General features: G+C 49.5%; 1 long non-coding RNA gene across 1 annotated transcript in view; it reads left to right on the top strand.

Annotated features, from left to right (window-relative positions):
• The window catches only part of LOC147111589 (uncharacterized), a 31,764-nt gene that overhangs the window by 6,496 nt on the left and 6,003 nt on the right, over positions 1 to 19,265 (top strand). The window lies entirely within an intron of this gene.

Genomic DNA, 19,265 nt, shown 5'->3' with positions numbered 1-19,265 from the left:
TTATCCTGAGACTATGCCCCCTAGTTCTAGACTCTCCAGGCAGGAGAAACAACTTCTCAGCATCTACCCTGTCAATCCCCCTCAGAATCTTACTTGTTTCAATGAGATCACCTCTCATTCTTCTAAACTCCAGAGAGTATAGGCCCAATCTACTCAATCTCTCCTCAAAGGACAACCCTCTCATCCCAGGAATCAATCTAGTGAACCTGCGTTCGTTGCACTGCTTCTAAGGATATACTTGCACAGTACTCCAGGTGTGGTCTCACCAAGGCCCTGTACAATTGTAGCAAGACTTCCTTACTCTTGTACTCCAACCCCCTTGCAATAAAGGCCAAATGCCATTTGCTTTCCTAATTTCTTGCTGTACCTGCATGCTAACTCTCCGTGTTCCTTGTACTAGGACACCTAAATCTCTCTGAACACCAACATTTAATATTTTATCACCATTTAAAAATATTCTGTTTTTCTGTTCTTCCTACCAAAGTGAAATACCTCACATTTCCCCACATTAAACTCCATCTGCCACCTTACTGCCCACTCACTTACCCTGTCTATATCCCTTAACAGGCTCTTTATGTCCTCCTCACAGCTTATTTTCCCACCTAGCTTTGTATCATCAGCAAACTTTGATACCTTCATCTAAGTCATTAATATAGATTTTAATTGGTGAGGTCCAAACACTGATCCTTGCGGCACCCCAGTAGCTACAGCCTGCCAACCTGAATATGATCTGTTTATCCTTACTCTCTGTTTTCTGTCCTTTAGCCAATCCTCTCTCCATGCTAATACATTACCCCCAACTGCATGAACCGTTCACCTTTTATGTGGTACCTTATCGAATGCCTTTTGGAAATCCAAATATACTACATTCACTGGTACAGGTAGACTATCCTTTATCCGAAAACCTCGGGACCAGCCGAGTTTCGGATAAAGGAGAATTTCGGATTTCGGAAGGTGGGTTGGCGGGGGGTCGTGCGCACGACTTACGCTGACGCTCAGCGTAAGTCAGTCGGGGTCGGCGGGGGTCGGGGCCGGCGGGGTCCACGGGGGGGTCGGCGGTTGTCGGGGCCGGCGGGGTCCGCGGGGGGGTCGGCGGTTGTCGGGGCCGGCGGGGTCCGCGGGGGGGTCAGCGGTTGTCGGGGCTGGCGGGGTCGGCGGTTGTCGGGGCCGGCGGGGTCCGCGGGGGGGGTCGGCGGTTGTCGGGGCCGGCGGGGTCCGCGGGGGGGTCGTGCGCACGACTTACCCTTTATCCGAACTTCCGAAACCGGAACCCTCTAAAAACCGAAGGTTTTTTCGTTCGTACGCACGACTTACGCTGAACGAAAAAACCTTCGGTTTTTAGAGGGTTTCGGTTTTCGGAAATCCGGATAAAGGGTAGTCTACCTGTACCCCTTTATCTATCCTGCTAGTTACATCCTCAGAAAACTTATGATTTTCTAAGTGCCCTGTCACCACTTAATAATGGATTCCAGCATTTTCCTGATGATGGCTAACTGACCTGTAGTTCCATTTTCTCCTTTCTTGAATAGTGGGGTTACATTTGCTACCTTCCAATCCGCTGGGACCGTTCCTGAATCTAGGGAAATTTGGAAGATCACAACCAATACATCCACTATCTCTGCAGCCATCTCTTTTAGAACCCTAGGATGCAGGCCATCAGGTCATGGGGATTTGTCAGTTTTTAGTCCCATTAGTTTCTCAAGTACTTTTTCTCTACTGATATTAATTACTTTAAGTTCCTCACTCTCATTAGCCCCTTGGTTTGCTGCTATTTTTGGTATGCTTTTTGTGTCTTATACTGTGAAGACAGATACAAAATATTTGTTTAAAGTCTCTCCCTATTCCTTGTTCCCCAGTATAATTTCTTCTGTCTCAGCCTCTAATGTACCAACGTTTACTTTGGCTACTCTCTTCCTTTTTACATACTTGTAAAAGCTCTTACAATCTGTTTTTATATTTCTTGCTAATTTACTCTCATTCTATTTTCTCCCTTTTTTTATCAATTTTTTGGTCATCTTTTGCTGGTTTCTGAACCTCTCTCAATCCTCAGGCTACTACTATCCTTCACAACATTATAAGCCTCTTTTAATCTAATACTATCCTTAACTTCTTTAGTTAGCCACTGATGGATCACTTTTCCCATAGATTTTTTAATTTCTCAATGGAATGTATATTCATTAAGAATTTTGGAATATTTCTTTAAATGTTTGCCACTGCTTGTCTACTGTTGTATCTTTTAATCTAATTTCCCAATCTACCTTAGCCAACTCGCCCCTCATACCTATGTAATTGGCTTTATTTCAGTTTAAGATTCTAGTTTCAGACTTAGAGTTTCACATTGAGTTTGAGAGTGAAATTCTTATATTATGATCACTCTTCCCTAGAGGATCCTTTACTATAAGATTACTAATTAGCCCTCTCTCATTGCACAAACCACGATCTAAAATAGTCTGTTCCCCCCTGGTTAGTTCCATGATGTATTGTTCTAGGAAACTGTCTCAAATGCATTCCATGAACTCGTCCTCCAGACTACCCGTGCCAATTTGATTTGCCCAGTCTATATGAAGATTAAAGTCCCCCACTATTATTGCGTTACCTTTGTTACAAACTCCTATTATTTCTTGATTAATACTACTACGGTATAGCTACTGTTAGGGGGCCTATAAACTACTCCCACCACTGTTTTCTGCCCCTTGTTATTTCTTATCTCCACCCATACTGATTCTTCTTCCTGATCTTCCAAGCCAAGATCCTTTCTCACTATTGTCCTTATGTCATGCTTTATTATCAGGGCTACCCCCCTCCTTTTCTCATCTGCATGTCTTTTCGAAACCCTGGAATATTTAGTTCCCATCCTTGGTCACTTTGCAACCATGTCTCCGTAATGCAAACCTTTTGTTTTTTCTTTGCTTGTAATGTGCAAGTTTTCTTTCTCCACTTGCCTGACCATGGATGAAGTTACTAACTGACACAGCAGTGGGCACTAGCCACATGTTGCTACTTGGGAATCCAGATGTAACATTTCTGATCAGTAAATAAAAAATGAGTAATAGACACTGTCGTTGGGCTTGTGATCCAAATACTCATATTCGCACGGCGTATGCATGTGTACTTTTACTTTTTTTTGTATTTATTGGTAAAATGGTAAGATGAAAAGTAGAGTGTGCAAATGTTTTCCAATCGTTGTGAGTGCTTTACTTTCTTGGTAACTGAATGGTGGTAAATGTTTCTTAAGTACATGTACCCATTGTGTGTAGGGCTGTTTCTGCTAAAATTAGTGCATGCAGCTAAAACTGTGTTGCTGCAGCAACACCTGTGGCTAGTCAGCAGTTTCTATTGGACAACACTGTGATTCAGTAACCAGCTTGTATTACAGTACAATCAACCTTCCCACCGCTCACTGGTACTTTAAACGGGAGTGTATCAGCAACTGAAGGAAAAGCATATGTTAATGAGAGGTCTGGATCTTTAGGAATCGCGAGGACTGTCATGTTCTCTGTGGCATCCTGGACTGCTGCCCAAAATACTTGAATGTCGAGGGATGACCAGAACATGTGTAGCAGTGTATCATACCCATCAGAGCCCTTTTGGCTGGAGCCCCTCCAATAGTCATCTCCTAACGAGGGATGGAATTCAATAGATGAAATATGCTTACTGTGTTATCTTGAGCTGGCACTCACACATTCGGCTGCATGTGGTAATTGTAAATATCTACCTCCATATCACTCTCCATTTCCTTTCTGTCATCTGGCAGCTTAGTCCTTTACCAGACCTTTTTTCAGTTTTGTTACGTTGATCTGTTGATAAACATAATACAAAGGCTGTAGATGTCAGGAAACAGACATACAATTCCAGGGAGTCAACCCAGCCCAAGAGACTTTGATCATTGGTGGGGTCCTGGAGATAGTAGTATCTGCTGTCTGAGCATGGTAAAGTAGGGATTACTCTAACCCCTGTCAAACAATTGCCCTAACCTAGTGGTATCGTTCTTGAGGAACGTGCAGAATCTAAAATGATGAATATATCTGGGAGTGTCCTACTGTGTCAAATTGGGAAGTGTTTTTTGGGGTACACTTGCCTCTTTCTAGGCTGATATTGTTATTGATGTAATTAGTAGAGAGACAGCTACCAGCAACTGGAATGTAAAGAGTTCAGCTACATGCTTTGTAAAAGTGCTAAATTAGTTTAAACATTTTTTTGTTATTAATTAATTCATGGGATGCGGACATTGCTGGCAAGGCCAGCATTCATTGCCTATCCCCAATTGTCCCCGAGAATGTGGTGGTGAGCCGCATTCTTGAACCGCTGCAGTCCGTGTGGTGAAGGTACTCCCACAGTGCCGCTAGGTAGAAAGTTCCAGGATGGTGACCCAGCGACCAAGGTACAGCGATATATTTCCAAGTCAGGATGGTGTGTGATTTGAAGGGGAACTTGGAGCTGGTGGTGTTCCCATGCACCCACTGCCCTTGTCCTTCTAGGTGGTAGAGGTTGCGGGTTTGGGAGGTGCTATTAAAGAAGCCTTGGCTAGCTGCTGCAGTGCATCTTGTTGATGGTACTCACTGTAGCCATGGTATACCGGTGTTGGAGGAAGTGAATGTTGAAGGTGATGGATGGAGTGCTGATCAAACAGACTGCTTTGTCCTGGATGGTGTTGAGCTTCTTGAGTGTTGTTGGAGCTACACTCATCCAGGCAAGTGGAAAGTATTCCATCATACTCCTGACTCGTGCCTTGTAGGTGGTGGAAAGGCTTTGGGGAGTCAAGGTGAGTCACTTGCCACAGAATACCCAACCTCTGATCTGCTCTTGTAGCCACAGTATCTATGTGGCTGGTCCAATTAAATTCTGGTCCATGGTGATCCCCAGGATGTTGATGGTGGGGGAATTCGACGATGGTAATCTCATTGAATGTCATGGGGAGGTGGTTAGACTCTCTTGTTGAAGATGGTCATGTGTGGTGCGAATGTTACTTGCCACTTATCAGCCCAAGCCTGGCTGTTGTCCAGGTCTTTCTGCATGTGGGCACAAACTGTTTCATCATCAGCGAACATCCCCACTTCTGACCTTATGATGGAGGGAAGGTCATTGATGAAGCATCTGAAGATGGTTGGGCCTAGGACACTGCCCTGAGGAACTCCTGCAACAATGTCTTGGGGCTGAGATGATTGGACCCCAACAACCACAACCATCTTCCTTTGTTCTAGGTATGACTCCAGGAGAGTTTTCCCCCGATTCCCATTCCCTGCTCTGTCGACATAGCATCTAGTGATTATGTATTTTATAAAGCATTATTCAGAAATAAAGACAGAAGCAGCAAAGAACCCACTGAGTGAAGCTGTGAATGAAAAAAACTTATATTTATATCATATTTTAACATAGCTAAACATCCCAAGGTGGTTTGCAGTTGGAGATAAGACTCAAGCAAGTGTAGGAGAGAGAATTAGAGGAGTTGGCCAAAGATGTGATTGAAAAGGCGGCTTTAAGGAGGTGTGGAGGAATGCAGTAAGTTGAAGATTTGTAGCGAGAGTCCCAGAATTTGGTCATAAAACGGTTCAAGGCTCTGCCACTGATACTAGACTAGGATGGGGTGGGGGGAAATACAGAAAACTAAAATTGGAAAAATGCGCATTCAGAAGTATAGGGGTAGGTCAGGTTACAGAGGTAGGGATTAGTCATGGGGGGACGTGGTGCCAATGAATGTTGGCAAAAACAAGGTTGGTAGATGAACAGGACTTTGTATGGGATGCAGTGCTAGAGTTCTGGGTGAGTTGGACTTTATGTAGGATGGAGCTTGGGATGCATGAGGGTTTCAGTGGGAATGTATAAGGTAGGGATGAAAATGGGCAATATTTCGTACATAAAAGTAGGCAGTCTTGGTGATGGACTTGACGTGGGACTTGAAACTCAATTCAGAGTTGAGTGGGACACAGAAGCTTGAATTTGAGCAGACATGGATTTTTTTGTGAGGGCCAAACAAGATGGCTTTGGTCTTACCAATGTTGAGCTGCAAAATGTTTTGGCTTATCCATGACCTGGTCGGGTCGGGTCGCGACCCCGTTGTTGCTTCCATCCTGCTGCAGAAATCAACTTTTGCGCTAATGGGGCCTATTAAGCCCACCCTGCGCGTTACCCGACCCTATTAAATGGTGCGGGTCTGGTGACATCATTGATGACGCGTTTTCAGCCAGGATATTTAAAGGAGCCATGGCCACATTGCAGTTGAAGGGTCATCTAGGAGTGTGCAGGCACTGCACTAGATGCTTTGATTGCTCCAAACACTTGGAGACATGATTGCACAGAGGCAGGGGGCTGCACCCAGGTTCCCCAATGACTTCCTCCATATGCTTGTGGAGGGAGCCAGAGCACACACGGAGGTCCTCTTCCCTTTGAATGGGCAGAAGAGACCTCCCCAGGAGACAAAAAGAGCCTGGCTCCAAATTACAGAGGAGGTGAACAGCAAGGATGTGTTCAGGAGGACCTGGGTGCAGTGCCGGAAATGTTTCAGTGATCTCATTAGATCAGGAAAGGTGAGTGCAAAGCCACACTCAACTTCATCCTGCTGTGCCTATCAACACATCCCCATCACTCTGCCTTCCCAACCCTACTGCACATCCTTACACCAACATACCTTGCACGTCCACCCATCCCTCTACATTATCACATCCCCATCTTACTAGCCACCCCTCACACTCACTCTCATCCTAATGCAATCATACCAACTAACAACACGCAAGGAGGCCACTTGGCATTGTCACCCCAATCCATCATAGTCTCCCTCTAAAGATGTAACCCATCCATTCCTTACACTCATTCCATCATTCTCACTCTGATGCGACGCGGTACTGCGCGATCTGGTTGACCATGTCCGCTATGCGGGGGAGTGGGTAGGCGTCCAGCAGGGTGTAGCGGTTTATTGTTTGGCTGTAGTCGATGACCAGGCGTTGTTTCTCGCCGGTCTTAACGACCACAACCTGGGCTCGCCAGGGGCTGGAGCTGCCCTCAATAATCCCCTCCTTCAGGAGCCGCTCCACTTCGGTTTTGATGAAAACCCTGTCCCCGGCACTGTATCGCCTGCTCTTTGTGGGGATGGGCTTACAGTCGGGGGTGAGGTTAGCAAACAGTGGGGGGGGGTGGGACTCTGAGTGTGGAGAGGTTGCATCTGGTGCACGGCGGGCAATTTGGAGGCTGCTGGCTGCGGACTGTGAGTGGGGGGAGGGGGCCACCGTACGCCATCGTAACGCTTTTGAGGTGGCACTGGAAATCCAACCCCAGTAGAACGGCAGCGCAAAGTTGGGGCAGGACCAGGAGTTTAAAATTATTGAACACAGTCCCGTCTACTACTAGTGTCACCACGCAGTAGCCGCCAATGTCCGCTGACTGGGACTCGGCGGCCATAGAAATCCGCTGGTGCGCAGGCAGGACTGGGAGAGAGCAACGCCGCACCGTGTCGGGGTGGATGAAGCTCTCTGTGCTCCCGGAGTCAAAAAGGCAGTTTATTGCATGGCCGTTTACCTTAACGTCCATTTTGGACCGAGCTAGTTGGTGCGGTCTCGTTTGGTCCAGCGTAAGAGGCCAGCGTAGGGGTCGGTGTGTCGCTGCGGGTATCAGATGGGGGGGGGGGTTGGCGGCCTGCTGCGTCCCGGCTGGTGTCCAAGATGGCGGCGTCCATGATTCCCATGTGGCTGGAGTCGTCCAAGATGGCTGCTGCTGCGGTGGTTCGCACATGGCTGGGGAGGCCCAAGATGGCGGCCCGCACGGCCCACACGCGGCGCTGTTGGGGGCCCAAGATGGCGGCTCGCACGGCCCACACGCGGCGCTGCTGGCGTTCGGGGTGGCTTTGGCCTTGCAGACGCTAGCGTAGTGTCCCTTTTTCCCGCAGCCCGAGCAGGTCGCATTCTTCGCCGGGCAGCGCGCTCTGGGGTGTTTGGCCTGGCCACAGAAGTAGCATTTCTGGCCTTGGATACTGCTGTCTGGCTTTGGGACACTGCTGCGGTCGTTGGGCCGTTGTTGGGCTGTGGCTGGGGTGGCACGGTGCTATGGGGCTGTCCTACCGTGTCCCAGGTTGTCGTTCCCCGCGGCGTCCACGGTGCAGAGGAGTAGGCATCCATGCCCCGGTAGGCTGCGTCCAGCGTTAGTGCGATTTCGGAGGCTTTGTCGAGGGTGAGGTCACTCTGCTCCAGCAGTCGCTGTCGGGTGTAGTTGGACCTGTGGCCCGCTACGAAGGCATCCCGGATCAGTTCCTCCGTGTACTTAGTGGGCGTTACCGCCTTACACCCACAGGCCCGGCCAAGCACGGACAGTGCTTGGAGGTATTCCTCAGTCGATTCCCCAGGTTGTTGCTTGCGACTCCCCAGGAGGTGCCTGGCATAAACTTCGTTCACAGGGCGCGTGTACTGGGTCTTGAGGAGCTGGAGGGCGGCTGTGTACGAGGTCGCGTCCCGGATGACTGAGTACACTCGGTGGTTCACCTTGGAGATCAGGACAGACAGTTTGTTCGCATCCGTTACGACCGCAGTGGAGGCAGTCAGGAATGCCTCGAAGCACATGAGCCAGTGAGCAAACTTGGTGGAAGCGTCCGCTTCCCGACTGTCCAGGTCCAGGCATGCTGGTGTGAGGATCTTCTCCATTATAAAAAATTTAGTTAATAAAATTGATGCGCCATCAATTGCTCAAAAGACTGAGGTTAAGCGAGTAACAACCAGGCTTTTATTAACTAAAGAATGAAGGTCTAGTCTCGAGTGGTCGACCCGTCCAGAACACTAAGGGACTGGGAGGTAGTCACTTATATACCTGGAATAGTGGGAGGAGTCAGCCGAGGCATGTCCAGACCTGTACCTAGTGGAATACACATACACATACAGACAGGTATAACAGTGGTTTACCACACACTCAACCTCTCCTTGCAGGAAAAGAGAGCACACAAGGAGAGGGAGAGAACAGCAGAGGAGGCTGCGTTGGAAGTATCAGGAGTGGCCGAGCAGCTGGAGGTGGGAGGCGGAGAGAGGGGGACATCTCAGAAACCTGGTGACAGAATTACATCTCATACATGGCATACATCAGTCACTCATATGGGGACTGATGTCGTCAGCCACTGAATGGTCATCATGTGCATAATGGTATCTGTACCCATTCTTCATATGGCATATGTAACTCATCTCTTTACTCTCCTACAGGTCCATCAAGAGCCCCCCCACCACTGTCCAGGAGGAAGAGGAAGATGACTCCTCAGAGGAGCCTCCAGCCTCTGATGGCGCAGCGTCACCAGACATGAGTGCACCCAGCAACAACGCAGAGACGCACACCTCGGTGGGTCCCACATGAGATAGAGTAGTGTTGTCACCGGGTCTGTCACAAGTAAGCAAGAGCAGAAGGTGGAGACAGGGACAGCAGTAGAGACTCCTCACCGGAGGGCGCAGGAATCTCCCAGCTCTGCTCAGCTCCATGCAGACGCTGAGCCTCAGGGGCCATCCAGAAAGAGGGCAATCCTGGAGGTGCAAGAAGAAGTGCCAGGGGCTCTGGCAAGTTTTACGACTGCGATCTCTGCAAATGTTCAGAGAATGGAGGAGTCCCTCTCCAACATGAGCACCACCGTGTCGCAGGTGATGGCGACTCTAGACACTTCCATGGACAGGATGGCCACCTGCATGGAGCAGCTAATACGCCACTCACAGGAGCACATGGTCTCTATGGAGAATAGATGGCTATCTATGGAACATAGATGACAGGCTCATAGACCTCCTGTCTAGAAGGGATGTCAGCATAGACATGGGTCCTCATGGCCCCACTGATCTGCAGCAAAGTGCTCTCCAGCTCCTTGCTGGCAGGGAAGTGCGGGTGGCTCATAAAAGGGATGACGGTGAGAGAGGACATGGAAGTGTGGGCTTCTCGCAAAGCGCTTACACTTCTCCCCCATTGCCACACCCTCAGCCAGAGCCCCAGATGCCTCCTCGGACAGCGATGGCCGTGTCTGCCCCTGCACAGTCGCAGGAGCAGCAGACTTTGGCGGGGCGATCAGAAGCTCCAAAACCCAGAGGACGTCCGCCAAGAATGTCGAAGCAATCATAGCAGGGAAGTGAGCAGGCGGCCTCTACCTCTGTTGAAGCCACAGGGGTAGCACCTCATAGAAGTACGCGCAAGAGAAAGATGACACAAGTAGATTCACAAGGGTAGCCACTTGGGTGTTTTATTCAATGTTAATGTGAAGTTTCCGTTAATGTAATGTCAACCATAAAAATCTTTATTTTCACCACTTTCCAGGACAAATTTGTGTGCACCTTTGGAAGTGGCTTAGTGTGTTGGAGTGAATGGTGAGACGTAACGGTACCTCCAGCAATGGTAGTCAGTGTGAAAGGAATGGCTTATTCATTGTAGGGTTCCTTTATGGTGTTGCTGTGGTGTGTGTGTGTCGGGGGTGGGAGGGGGGGCGGAACCTGGCGCAGCATGTGGCAGCCATTTGGATGTACTGTGTAAAGTGAAGTAAACCTGGCCACGATGAAGCCATCCCTGGCCTCCCGGGCAGCAATGTGCTCGGGTGCTAATGAGATCTGGCCCGCAGGTTCCTCCAGTTCCTGCTCCTCCTCCTCTTCCAGCTGATGCTCCTCCTCCTCTGAAGGGCTCCTCCAGATCTGAAGCGCATCTTGAGCATGCCTGTTGTCTGCTCTGTGACACATCTGGGGGAAATGTGGCTTTTATTATATCCTGGGCCTCATTGCTTGGTCTGCTCAAGGGTGTCATGAGTCACGTCTTCAGTGAATAGCCTTTGTCTCCAAGCAGCCAGCCGGAAAGTCTGTTTGGAGGAGCAAAGAGCTGAGGGAGGGTGGAGTGGCGAAGGACGAACGAGTCATGGCAGCTGCCAGGGAATTTGACACACACAGGCATGATGTTCTTCCTATGGTGGCAGACCAGCTGCACATTGATGAAGTGGAAGCATTTGCAGTTGACAAAGACTCCTAGGTTATGATGGGAAGCCAGCCAGAGTGGCAAAGCTGAGCGCCCGCTCAGTAACACTGGCTTCATCAGTGGCAAAGCTGACCTGTGACCTGTGTGATGCATCTGTGGGCGGCCAACTGCAAGATGCCGCAAATGTCTGCTGCAGATCCCTGGAAGGAGCCTGAGGTGAAGAAGTTGAGGGCGCTGGTGACTTTGACAGCCACTGATAAGGTGTGTCCACCCACTCCTCTGGGCTGCAGGTCTTGCTCGAGCAAAGTGCAAATGTCTGCGACAACCTGGCACGACAGCCTGATCCTCCTTTGGCACTACTGCTCAGTCATGTTGAGGAAGCTCATCCTCTGCCTGTATACCCTGTGTTGGGGGTATTGCCTCCAGCACAGTGCAGCCCTGCGCTGATGCCCTCTGTCCTGTGCAGGATCAGGTGGTTGAGGAGAAGGATGGTAGTGTTGTTGTTGGTGCTGCTGGTATTGGGGCTCATTGTGGTCTGATTCTGAGGACCAAGGTGAGACAGTATAAATGGCACCCATGCTGGTGGAATAGATGGCAGGTCAAGTAGAGATGAGAGAAGCAATCTGTCAATGGAATAATAGGTTGTACCAATGATGTGAGACTGGATGGCAACTTTGCTGCAAACACTTGCAGCCTGTAGAAAGCTAAATCTGTGCTGGCAATGTAGTCAGCAACAGCCTCTGCCTGAGGAAAGTGATCAGCTGTGAGGTGGGAGCTTTTTTAGTACATTTCATCCTGTCATCTAATCAGCTGGAGCAATGGCCACTAAACCCCCGCCTCAGGCTGACAGACGTGATTCCCAAGCTGCGTGAATCTCGTGAGCAGCCAGGAAAATTCGAAAGGTAGACTGAAAAATGCTCTTAAGTGTCTTGACAACTACCTGTTAATAATTTGAATTAAGTCGCCCGCCTCTGCCGGTCGGGGTGCTGCCGCACCGGCAAACACGCCTGAGGGAAACGCACGTGGGGGTGGGATGACGGTGGGTTCCCGACCCGCTCCAACTTATTTCAAATTTCCCACCCGACCCACCTCTGATAGCGCCCGCACGGACCCAGAAAATTCTGGCCTTGATGTAAACAGACAATCAAACAGGACAGCAACAGTAGTGGTGTGGAATCGGGGACATCATTACATGCTGTCAGAAGTGTTTAAAATTGCTGACTGAAATAGCTTAACAATCACAACTCTTAAATAGAAATTGACATAGAACAGAGAGAAATTAAAGCAAAGGTGTGTGAATAATGAGTCAGCTACAGATGTTCCTGGGAAAAGATGAGACATTATTTTCCTTACCATGCTTATCGATGAATCTGTTGACATATTTACATTTTTTTACAAGGGATGCAGTAAGTGATGAAAACAATTGTAGAAATTTGTGAGTTTTTGCCAGACAAGAAAGAATGTTATGTATGAGAGATATGTTTTAAGTTGAAGAAATGAAGAGAGTGGAGGAACTGATTGATCATTATATCACTGTTATAGAATCTTGCAGACACTTGTGAGGATATTGAACTGAAGTATGCTGCACAGTTTTAGATGAAGCAGCTCTGTAATGAATAAACCGTCCATACAATTAAGCAAAAATGGAGTGTCAAGAATAAACTAGCTGACATGAAATCCAGTGAAAAGAAGCCCAAGTTGAGTAGAGGGGAATTAAATGGCAATTTTATGAAAAGAAATATCCCAAGAATATTTTTTAAAAATTCAATCTCAGGATGTGGGTGTGGTAAACCACTGTTATACCTGTCTGTATGTGTATGTGTATTCCACGAGGTACAGGTCTGGACATGCCTCGGCTGACTCCTCCCACTATTCCAGGTATATAAGTGACTACCTCCCAGTCCCTTAGTATTCTGGACGGGTCGACCACTCGAGACAAGACCTTCATTCTTTAGTTAATAAAAGCCTGGTTGTTACTCGCTTAACCTCAGTCTTTTGAGTAATTGATGGCGCATCAATTTTATTAACTAAATTTTTTATAATGGAGAAGATCCTCACACCAGCATGCCTGGACCTGAACAGTCGGGAAGCGGACGCTTCCACCAAGTTTGCTCACTGGCTCACGTGCTTCGAGACATTCCTGACTGCCTCCACTGCGGTCGTAACGGATGCGGACAAACTGTCTGTCCTGATCTCCAAGGTGAACCACCGAGTGTACTCAGTCATCCGGGACGCGACCTCGTACACAGCCGCCCTCCAGCTCCTCAAGACCCAGTACACGCGCCCTGTGAACGAAGTATACGCCAGGCACCTTCTGGGGAGTCGCAAGCAACAACCTGGGGAATCGACTGAGGAATACCTCCAAGCACTGTCCGTGCTTGGCCGGGCCTGTGGGTGTAAGGCGGTAACGCCCGCTAAGTACACGGAGGAACTGATCCGGGATGCCTTCATAGCGGGCCACAGGTCCAACTACACCCGACAGCGACTGCTGGAGCAGAGTGACCTCACCCTCGACAAAGCCTCCGAAATCGCACTAACGCTGGACGCAGCCTACCGGGGCATGGAAGCCTACTCCTCTGCACCGTGGACGCCGCGGGGAACGACAACCTGGGACACGGTAGGACAGCCTCATAGCACCGTGCTACCCCAGCCACAGCCCAACAACGGCCCAACTACCGCAGCAGTGTCCCAAAACCAGGCAGCAGTATCCCAAGGCCAGAAATGCTACTTCTGTGGCCAGACCAAACACCCCAGAGCACGCTGCCCGGCCAAGAATGCGACCTGCTCGGGCTGCGGGAAAAAGGGACACTACGCCAGCGTCTGCAAGGCCAAAGCCATTCCGAATGCCAGCAGCGCCGCGTGTGGGCCGTGCGAGCCGCCATCTTGGGCCCCCAACAGCGCCCCGTGCGGGCCGCCATCTTGGGCCTCCCCAGCCATGTGCGAACCACCGCAGCAGCAGCCATCTTGGACGACTCCAGCCACATGGGAATCATGGACGCCGCCATCTTGGACACCAGCCGGGACGCAGCAGGCCACCAACCCCCCCCCCCATCTGATACCCGCAGCGACACACCGACCCCTACGCTGGCCTCTGTTACGCTGGACCAAACGAGACCGCACCAACTAGCTCGGTCCAAAATGGACGTTAAGGTAAACGGCCATGCAATAAACTGCCTTTTTGACTCCGGGAGCACAGAGAGCTTCATCCACCCCGACACGGTACGGCGTTGCTCTCTCCCAGTCCTGCCTGCGCACCAGCGGATTTCTATGGCCGCCGAGTCCCAGTCAGCGGACATTGGCGGCTACTGCGTGGTGACACTAGTAATAGACGGGACTGTGTTCAATAATTTTAAACTCCTGGTCCTGCCCCAACTTTGCGCTGCCGTTCTACTGGGGTTGGATTTCCAGTGCCACCTCAAAAGCGTTACGATGGCGTACGGTGGCCCCCTCCCCCCACTCACAGTCCGCAGCCAGCAGCCTCCAAATTGCCCGCCGCGCACCAGATGCAACCTCTCCACACTCAGAGTCCCACCCCCCCCCACTGTTTGCTAACCTCACCCCCGACTGTAAGCCCATCGCCACAAAGAGCAGGCGATACAGTGCCGGGGACAGGGTTTTCATCAAAACCGAAGTGGAGCGGCTCCTGAAGGAGGGGATTATTGAGGGCAGCTCCAGCCCCTGGCGAGCCCAGGTTGTGGTCGTTAAGACCGGCGAGAAACAACGCCTGGTCATCGACTACAGCCAAACAATAAACCGCTACACCCTGCTGGACGCCTACCCACTCCCCCGCATAGCGGACATGGTCAACCAGATCGCGCAGTACCGCGTCTTTTCGACCATTGACCTGAAATCAGCGTACCACCAGCTCTCCATCCGCCCTGAAGACCGCCAGTATACTGCTTTTGAGGCAAACGGCCGCCTCTATCACTTCCTTAGGGTTCCCTTCGGCGTTACCAACGGGGTCTCCGTCTTCCAAAGGGAGATGGACCGGATGGTCGATCAAAATGCGCTGCAGGCCACTTTCCCTTACCTAGACAATGTGACCATCTGCGGCCATGACTTGCAGGACCATGACGCAAACCTCGAGAAATTCCTCCGCACTGCCCAACTCCTGAACCTGACATAACAAGGAGAAGTGCATATTCCGCACAGACCGCCTCGCCATCCTTGGCTGTGTTGTGGAACACGGGGTCATCGGTCCCGACCCGGACCAGATGCGTCCCCTTATGGAACTCCCACTGCCTAAAAGCTCTGAAGAGGTGCCTAGGGTTTTTTTCCTACTACGCTCAGTGGGTCCCCTACTATGCAGACAAAGCCCGTCCGCTGATCAAAACCACCTCTTTTCCCCTGATGGCAGAGGCCCGCTTGGCCTTCCACCGTATCAAGGAGGACATTGCCAAAGCCACCATGCACGCAATGGACGAATCCATCCCCTTCCAGGTGGAAAGCGATGCGTCCGACTTCGCTCTGGCCGCCACCCTTAATCAGGCGGGGAGACCTGTGGCATTCTTCTCACGAACCCTCCAGGGCCCGGAGACCAGACACTCCGCGGTCGAGAAGGAGGCCCAGGTTATTGTGGAGGCTGTGCCTCATTGGAGGTACTACCTGGCCGGAAAACGATTTACCCTGCTCACTGACCAGCGTTCAGTTGCTTTTATGTTCAACAACAAGCAGAGGGGCAAAATCAAAAATGACAAGATCTTGAGGTGGAGAATCGAACTTTCCACCTACAATTACGAGATCTTGTACCGGCCTGGGAAGCTCAATGAACCCCCAGATACCCTATCGCGTGGCACCTGCGCCAGCGCGCAGATCGATAGGCTGAGGGCCCTCCACAATGACCTCTGCCACCCGGGGGTCACCAGGTTCTTCCACTTCATCAAGGCCCGCAACCTGCCTTACTCCATCGAGGAGGTCAGGACCATGACCAAGAACTGCCAAGTCTGCGCTGAGTGCAAACCGCACTTTTATAGACCAGACAGAGCCCACCTGATAAAAGCCACTCGCCCTTTCGAATGCCTGAGCGTCGATTTTAAAGGGCCTCTCCCCTCCTCCGACCGCAATGTGTACTTCCTCAACATCATTGACGAGTTTCCCGTTCGCTATCCCCTGCCCGGACATGACCAGTGCCACGGTCATTAAATCTCTGAACAGCCTCTTCACCCTGTTCGGTTTCCCCAGCTATATCCATAGCGACCGGGGCTCATCGTTTATGAGCAACGAACTCCGCCAGTACCTGCTCGCTAGGGGTATAGCCACAAGCAGGACCACCAGTTACAACCCCCGGGGGAACGGACAGGTGGAAAGAGAGAATGCAACAGTTTGGAAGGCGGCCCTACTAGCCTTAAAGTCTAGGGGCCTTCCGACCTCCCGCTGGCAGGAGGTGCTCCCCGATGCGCTCCACTCGATTCGGTCACTGCTCTGCACTGCCACCAATGCCACCCCTCACAAGAAAATGTTTGTCTTCCCAAGGAAGTCCACATCGGGGACATCGTTACCGCCATGGCTGATGTCCCCAGGGCCGGTACTACTGAGAAGACACGTGAGGGCCAATAAAACGGACCCCCTGGTCGAGAGGGTCGACCTCCTCCACGCCAACCCCCAGTACGCTTACATTGCGTACCCGGACGGGCGGGAGGACACAGTCTCCATACAAGACCTCGCACCCTCGGGGACCGCTGTAACCCACTACGACACAGTCTCCATACGAGACCTTGCACCCTCGGGGCCCGCTGTAACCCACTACCCATTACCACCCCCCCCCCCCCACGACCCGATATCCAACCCCAGCAGCCGGCTCGCCTTGGACCGTCACCCACGAGGACTACACTCCAGGGCCCCAGCCTACACTGGACGCGACGCCGGAAGCTCCACCACCCCTGCCGTCGCCACGTCGATCACAGCGGCAGACAAGACCTCCGGAGGGACTCCAATACACGAACTTTTAAATACACTTCACCCCGCCGGACTCATTTTTAAACAAGGGGTGAATGTGGTAAACCACTGTTATACCTGTCTGTATGTGTATTCCACTAGGTACAGGTCTGGACATGCCTCGGCTGACTCCTCCCACTATTCCAGGTATATAAGTGACTACCTCCCAGTCCCTTAGTATTCTGGACGGGTCGACCACTCGAGACAAGACCTTCATTCTTTAGTTAATAAAAGCCTGGTTGTTACTCGCTTAACCTCAGTCTTTTGAGTAATTGATGGCGCATCAGTGGGCATCACTGGCAAGGCCGGCATTTATTGCCCATCCCTAGTTGCCCTGAGTTTGATACAACTGAGTGGCTTGCTAGACCACTTCAGAGGGCAGTTAAGAGTCAACCACGTGAGTGTGGGACTGGAGTCACATATAGGCCAGACCATGTAAGGATGGCAGGTTTCCTTCTCTAAAGCACATTAATAAACTAGTTGAGTTTATGAATGTTCAGCCTTCAGACAGGCCTAAAAGTGTTTTAGAAACTAATTTTATGACTATTTGTAATAGAAAGGGACAGGGAAATAACTGGACTTTGTAGAGGGACATGAACAACATTATGAAAATGTATGCACAGTTGAAGCAGATGAAGAGGTGGAATAAAACACTTTACAATTTCTTTGTAACAATGAGGTTCAATAATATGTAGATGCCAAGTTTCAGCAAGTTGTGCAGCTGTGTGCAGTTTAACCCCTCTCAAACAGTACATAAATGCTACAGGAAATCCAGGTGATCTCCAACTCCAGGAACATGAAGCTAAGTTTATAATTACATAATGGATCTTAGAATCATAGAATTATGTAGCACAGAAGGAGGCCATTTGGCCCTCTTTGAAAGAGCTGTCCGATTAGTCCTACTTCCTGGCTCTTTCACCATAGCTCTGCAATTGTTTAATTTTCAAGTAAATATCCAATTCCCTTTTGACAGTTATTTTTGAAACAACTCCAACATCACCCTTTCAGGCAGTTTATTCCAGATCATAACAACTTGCTGCGTAAAAAAATTCTCATTTCCCCCTTAATTCGTTAGTTATCTTAAATATGTGTCCTCTTGTTATTGACCTTCCTGCCAGATAATCTAGACAAATGTAGACAGTCATAGTAGAAATTGACAGGGACACAGTTTTCAGTTTCAAGTTGTAGGTAAAGGTGTCATTGTTGAGTGGCTGAAATTGAACTTTCTGAAGACTTTGATAACTGGCATGCCAATTCATCATGTAAATATTGTTAACAACAAAACAGCTGATGAGCCACTAATGTAGGAAAATCATGAAATAAAAATAGAAAATGCTGGAAACACTCAGCAGGTCAGGCAGTATCTATGGAGAGAGAAACAAAGGTAACGTTTCAGGTCGATGACCTTTCATCACAACTGGAAGATGTTAGACGTCTCATCCAAAAGACGGCACCTCCAAAAGGGCAGCACTGAAGTATCAGCCTAGATTTTGTGCTCAAATCTCTGGAGTGTGGCTTGAACCCACAACTTTCTGACTCAGAGTTGAGAGTGCTACCACTGCAAAGATGGTCATTTTTGAACCCACACACTGTGTATCAAGAGTGATAACAGTTGTGAAGCTACTGATAATAGAAATGATTACCAGAAAACTCAGTTAAATCAAGGTTTCTTTACTAGTTGCCAAAAATGGGCTCTTTGGACAAAGAATCGTGTCTGTTGGCATCCTTTAGTACTCCATTTGGGAGGATAGCAGTGACTAAACATGCATTTGTACCAACTCCAGAGGAATACTAAAGGTAAATGCATGAAACTCTTGAGGGTCTTAGGAGTTGAACTAATTGTAGATTACATTTTTAGTTAATGGAGACAGAGCTGACCTTTAGAGTATCATACTAGGCCATGACAAGAATCTCCATGGCCTGCTTGAGAGAAGCATGAAATGAAAAAATAAACTGAATTTGCGCCTTACAGAAGTACATACATAGGGTCACGTGTTACTTTCTGATGAGTTGAAACCAAACTCAAAGGAAGTTGAAGCTACCCTGCCTAGGTGCCTAAATCAACTGATGTATGTTCATATAATGTGTATCTTAAATATAGTGAAATGTCTTTCAAAGCTTATGCCATATTTATTGACTATAAAAGAACTACTGATAATGTATAGAAAATGACACTAGTTAGAAACCCAGGACCAAGATATGACTGAAGTCAAAAACCTAAGCACAGAACATTCAGCTCTTAGGTGCTACAATGTGAAGGATAGATTACAGTATGATGCAAGAGAACCAGGCCATTTCAGCTTCAAGAAAAGGACAGTCAGAAGCATGTGCCTCAAGAACACTCACTCCAACATATATGCACACACTGAGAAAAAAATGCTTGCTGTTGCGTATGAGCAGTTTGAGCAATATGCATGTGATTGAGGCTGATCATA

This window comes from Somniosus microcephalus, chromosome 10 (genome assembly GCF_052327205.1).
Source record: "Somniosus microcephalus isolate GS21.2 chromosome 10, FLI_Smic_1.0, whole genome shotgun sequence".
NCBI lineage: Eukaryota > Metazoa > Chordata > Chondrichthyes > Squaliformes > Somniosidae > Somniosus > Somniosus microcephalus.
The sequence above is the reverse complement of the archived record's forward strand: the minus strand, read 5'-3'. Positions and strand labels throughout refer to the sequence as shown.